The sequence below is a fragment of the Vombatus ursinus genome, unplaced genomic scaffold, assembly GCF_900497805.2.
Source record: "Vombatus ursinus unplaced genomic scaffold, bare-nosed wombat genome assembly UNPS02000577.1, whole genome shotgun sequence".
In the NCBI taxonomy this organism is placed as follows: Eukaryota; Metazoa; Chordata; class Mammalia; order Diprotodontia; family Vombatidae; genus Vombatus; species Vombatus ursinus.
This window is the reverse complement of record NW_020940355.1, coordinates 32,221,748-32,228,154: the sequence shown is the minus strand read 5'-3', so window position 1 is coordinate 32,228,154 and position 6,407 is coordinate 32,221,748. Positions and strand designations below refer to the sequence as shown.

Here is a 6,407-nt window from a genome sequence, read left to right as displayed (position 1 = left end):
CCCCACCCCCCACCCCCAACATGTTTTCCTATTTGCTTTGAAGGACTTTGGCTAAGTTGGCAGCTAAGGGAGAGGCTGCTCAGGCTATGGATTTGCTTGTGTGTGTGGGGAGACTTGAGATTTGGCTCCCTCTGCTGTTTGCATGAGTCACGCTCAACTTGTGTATTGGCTTGGAAATTCAAAGACCCAGATGATTAAAAAAAATTTTTTTTCCAATTCTTGACTTTTCAGACCTTTTAACCTGGTATTCTACAATGCATTAAAATATAAGAAAATTAAATATAGAGTGTGAGATAGGCCCCTGTTGCTGTTCATATAGATTTTATAAAATAACCCCCGCAGAGTTGCAATTTTAGTTCTAGCCAGCCTATCAATATCTGATAATTTATAAAGGGTTTAATTGAAAATGTGCAAACACATAAAATGTTTTGCAAATATTAAAGTGCTATACAATAATAGAATGCTTTAAAATAATAAAAAAACAAAAATAACAAATGTTATCCACGTAATGCCCAATTTTCAAGGAGTTCCAAGTTTCTACATAAATACGTGGATAAGCAAAAATTTGTTGTTCATCTTGGTCTGGACTTGTGATTTCATTTTGGTAGTATTCTGATGCTGGCTCGGAAGAACCTATTGTTAAATTTGCACTTTGGAAATTGAATTCTATAAATCAGGGATTGGTATATTTTATTTTTTTATTGTCTAAACTTAAGAAAATGACAGAAAATATTTGTTGGTAATACAAATTAAAATTTTAAAAATACATTTTATTTATTTCATTAAATATTTCCCAATTACATTTTTGAAAAATTTAATATTCATTTTAAAAATTGTTGGGTTCCAAAGTCTTTCCGTCCCTACCCTTCCTTCAGTCCTTGAGAAGGCAAGTGATATGTTATCAATTGTACATGTGAAATCTTGCAAAAACATATTTTCATATCAGCCAGGTTTGCAGATTAAACTTAAAAGTCTGTTGTGCTGTACTTTTTTTTTAAACTCATCACTGTGTGTAAAGAATTCTTAATGAGGTAGAAACTCCCTCTACTGGTATAGATTAGCTAATCAGTTTTAAGTTACAATATAACCATAGAAAGTTGCCTAAGAGGTTATGACTTGCTTATGGTTGCACAGTCAGTATATGTTGGGGAAGCCATGAACTCAGGCAGGCCCTCCATCTACCACACTCTGCTGTCTCAAATCCACTACAAAGAAATATATTGTAAAAGAGATTTTTTTTTTAAATAGGGGAGTGATATGGTCAGATGTGTACTTTAGCAATGTGTAGGATAGATTGGATGGGGTAGAGATTCAAGAAAGGGAGAACAGTTAGGAGGCTATTATATTAGTTTGATTAAAAGGTTATGAGTGCCTGAACTAGGGTGATGGTGTATGAGTGGATGTGAGATACTGAGGAGATAGACTCAAAAAGGCTTTGCAATTGTGGGATAGAGAGGTGGTTTGGAGAGAATGAAGTGTGAGGATGACACAAAAGTTGTGAACCTGAGTAACAAGGTGGATGGTGGTGTCTTTGACAGAAACATGAATGTTCAGAAAAGCAATGAGTTTTGAGAGGAAGAAAGAATGAATTCTGTTTTATACATGTTCAGTTTGATGTATTTGTGGAATATCCATTTGGAAATGTTCAGTAGGTACTTGGTGATGCAAAACTGGAGCTCAGGAGAGAGATTAGAATGAGATATATAGTTTTGGCATTAATCTGTATGGAGTTGATAATTAGTTATTGTTTCCTGCTCAGTAATATTCCATTATATTCACATACCACAAGGTTGTTGTTTTTTTTCAGACATTCTCTGAGCTGATACATACCTATTTTATTTCTAGGTCTTCGATACTACAAAAGATGTTTCTATGAATATTTTTGCACATATTGGCCCTTTAATTGTCCTTGACTTCCTCGGGATATATGTATATTATATATATATATTTATATACACACACACACATATATATATATATGTATGTATGTATTCAGAAGCGGGATTGCTGGATCAAAGAGACAGTTTAGTCATTTTGCATAATTCTGAATTGAACCCATTTCATAGATTCACCAATGAGGCATTACTGTTTCTGTTTTCCCATAACCAACACTGATTTCATTTTTGGTCTTTTTTTTTTACCAATTTGCCTAATTTGTGTTTAATTTGCATTTTCTAAGTATTAGTGATATTGATCATTGATAGTTTTTAGTTCTTTTTTTTTAACTTCATATCCTTTGGCCACATCAGTATTAGGAAATGAATCCTGGGTTGTTTAAATTACTTACATATTTTGGATATCAAACTATTATCAATGATGTTTGCTATGGATTAAAAAATTTTTTTTTGTTATTATTTATTATTATTTGTTTTTCAGTCATAGTTATTTGGAAAGAGAGAGAAAACACTGGGAGGGAGACAGTAGTTGAATCAGGGTAAAGACTAAATGAAAAGAGATGGAAATAGAACGAACATTTAGAGGAAAGATCAGGCTATACATATGCTATCAGTTGATGTCAGAGGTGGGTGTGGTTAGGGTGGGGCAGCATATGACTTCTAAAGAGGAAATTCTGCTTTGGCTAATTTTGGAATATCTGTCCAGCATAAGTTTTGGAATATGATGACTGCAAAGGCGTATGATCCTGGTGGACTATTTAATATTGAGCGGGAATAGGAGGGGGAGAGGTCTTGTGCAGAAATATTCAATATTGAGCAGGTCACAGAGATGAAAGGCTGTTTCAAGGGCAAGGAAGCCCAGGTACCGGGGGAAATTCCAAGATGAGCCGGCAATAGAGGGGGCATGGTTTTAAAGTCCAGAGGGCTCAGTTGTATATCCAATTAGTGGAAGATGTACTGAGTCAATCATTAAGCTATATGCCTACTTTTTTTTAATCTCTGTGAGAATGGGTTCTTAAACTTGTAGAGGGTGTCCTTAATAAAAATAAAAGAAAGGAAGAGGTGTGGTTTGAAAAGTGATTTTCCACAGGAGATCACACCTTCACATTCACATAATTGACTTAGTAGGGGGACAGAATATAATTGTGTTTATGTTTTGCTGATCACAAAGAAATTTCCCTCAGCAGAACTAAGTTTAACCTTACAAGTATTCCTCTTAGAAAGTCTTTTCCATTCACTTGTTAAAACCATAAGGTAGGGGCAGCTAGGTGGCACAGTGGATAGAGCACTGGCCCTGAAGTCAGAAGGACCTGAATTCAAATTCAGCCTCAGATCGAACACTTGACGCTTACTAGCTGTGTGACCCTGGGCAAGTCACTTCACCCCAATTGCCTAAAAACAAAAGAAAATAAAAAACAAAAAACAAATAAAAAATCCATAAGGTTGTTAATGTGTTAATAGATCAAACGGCAGAGATGATTGTGTTCAACAATCAAAATAAAACAACTCTAATCACTTCAGTTTTCACCCAGTAGATTAATACAAGATTATAAAAGTTATATTTGGTAAATACTGGAGGACCTGTAGGAAGATAGGTGCACTAAAGCGCTGTGATTGGAGCCACAAATTGTTCTAACTATTCTGGAAAACAATTTGGAATTATACTAGAAAAGTCACTAAACTACACATACTCTTTGACCCTGCAATATCACAAGGAAGCCAAAGTCATCACATAAAAATATCTATACTAGTACTTTTTTATAGTAGCATCTTTATGGGTATAAAATGGGTACCCATAAATAAAAATTGAGGTATATGAAAGTAATGGAATGTTATTGCATTGTAAGAAATGATGACTATGAAGAATTTAGAGAACTTTGGAAACACATAAATTGATGAAGGTTAAAACAAAACAAAACTAATTTACACAATCATCATAATAATGTAAAAGAAGGCATCACTGAAAGACATCAGAATTCTGACCAATTCTGGGACCAATTGACTTCAAAGGACTAGGCATGAAACATACCTCCTTCCTTTCAGCAGAAAAGTGGTAGACTGTAGGTGTGGAATGCAGCATACACTGTCAGACTTGTTTTGTTTTTATTTTTAGTAATTTTTCAGTCATGTCCAACTCTTGGCAAAGATACAGGAGTGGTTTGCTATTTCCTTCTCCAGCTCATTTTACAGATGAGAAAACTGAGGTAAACTGAGTTAAGTGACTTGCCCAGGGTCGCACAGCTAGTAGGTGCCTGAGGCCCCATTTGAACTCTGGAAGAGGAGTCTTTCTGACTCCTAGTCTGACATTTAAACCATTGCACCACCTAGCCACTACCAGATGGGGGTGACAATGTGTTATTTTGTTAGGTTACAAAAGAATGTAGCGACCTCAAGGGCAGAGACTGTTTTGTGTCTATCTTTGTATCAGTAACACCTAGCACAGTGACTGGTATATGGCAGGTACTTATCTGAATATTGTTGAATTGAATTATATTTGTTATTACAAAGGAAGGTTTTATGAGAATGATGTAACTGGAAAGTGATAGCATTATTTTTAAAAATCCCTAAAACTTAAAAAAAAATGCTATTGAAGATGTGGCTTTCTCTGATCTTGTGACATAGATTTCAACCTAGTCAAATCTCTAGGTATCCTCTGTTCCCAAGATATCAAGTAGCTTGGAAGCATGGTTTAGCACATAAGACCCACGCAAGGAAATAGACCTGCAGCACAAGTTATTTTAATTCTCTGGGACTTTGTTTTGCCATCTGTAAAATAACGAGTTTTGGCTAAATGATCTCCAAGATCCTTTTTAATTTTTAGGTTTGGCATTTCTATGTTATTCTCAAAGCCTCTTATTTGAGATTTAAAAAAATTTCTGGGAATAGAATTATAAATTTCTATATTTAAGGAATAAAAAATGGTTTCCATTCCCTAAACAACCTTATTCGAATTTTTCTTCTGTCCACTGCTATGTCATCATTTCAGTTCAATTTAGATCATATGATGATAGCCTAGTTCTAATTGTCAATCTTACATAGAATGACAAGTTAGATGACTACTGTAGCTTATTTACAATATTTTGTTGCTAATTTATTTGCCATTCATGAGAGTTTCACAGAAATATGTTTGTACATTCCTAAAATTCATCTTTTGGTAGCTTTCTCTGAACTTGTCTACATGCATGTACTTTCCTTCCCTCTCTTTATGCACACAAACAGGATGTTGAGCAACTTATGAGAAATCTGGAAGTCACCTGTTTCTGCTAATGTGTCACTGAAATGGGAAATTCTTTCTCTCCTGTTTGTGCTCAGAAAATAATGACCAAAACACAGTGTCTTTGGATCCATTGAATCCCTTAGGACAATAAACACTCCTTAGTGATATTGTAAATTGTGATGATATTCCTTGATATCAGTTTTTCCTTGGTGAATTCCTAATAGTAATCAGACATTAGCTTTAGTTGATTTTCCCCCAAATCCCAAACTACACTCAGACAGATCCCAATGCAACAATATTGAGGTTTGAAATAGTTTAATCATGTAAATATTAAAAACTCAGTGGCACAGGTAACTGATGTAAGCAAGGAAAGGGTTAATATAAAAATACAAAAAAGAAATTGATACAAAGAATCAAGGTTGTAGTTTAATCTCATGCCTGTCAAAATGTTATAGATTGGTAAACCTTCAGCGAATTCTGTTTGGCTTTTTCATCAGTTTTCTTCTGTTCGACATCCAAGTCTGACAGACAACAGTGGCAAAAAATCTGAACGTATTTTGTTGTTGAAACTGCAACATGCATGGACTAAAGTGATAAGTCACACTGGTAAGATTAAACCTTGTAACATATTACCCATCTGCATTATGAAACTAGACTGACTATTTTGCCCAACTGGAAACGTGTAAAGTTTTCGAATTGGCCCTTTTGCCTTCAGACAAGCTTGTGTCTCAATGGAAAATCAATTCTATTAGTATCATCATTGTTATTACCTCATGAAACCAACTTCTAAATACCCGACAAAGCGATTTTCCTAAAGCATAGGTCTGAAAATGTGACTTTCCTATGCAATACGCTGCAGTGATTTCTATTGCTTCTAAGATCAGATATAAATTCTTATTTAGCCTTCACAATCAGCCCCATCCTACTTTCCAACCTTATTATACATTACTCCCCTTCCAGTCAAACTGGTCTTGTTATTCTCATACATGACATTTATTGTCCTCTCTCCTTGCCTTTATACTGGCTCTCTCCCATTCCTGGAATACATTTCCTCCTTGCTTCCATATTTTGGAAACTTTTGTTTTCTTAAAGAATCAGCTGAGGCAGCTACATCTACATCTTCATCTACATGAAGCCTTTCATGATTCCCCACCCCCACTTTCTTGCTAGGGACCTTCCAGAATTTACCTTGTATGTATTTTGTTTCTATATAGTAAAGAGTAGTTGATCAGGATACCCCTCATAACCCCTCATCACCCCTCATCAAGTTATTTCCTCTGAGTCCACAGAAAGTA

The 6,407-nt window shown here is 35.1% G+C and overlaps 1 pseudogene; it reads right to left on the bottom strand.

Moving 5' to 3' along the window:
- Positions 1 to 5,553: 5,553 nt before the first annotated feature.
- Positions 5,554 to 6,407, bottom strand: part of LOC114049725 — a 33,785-nt pseudogene continuing 32,931 nt past the window's right edge.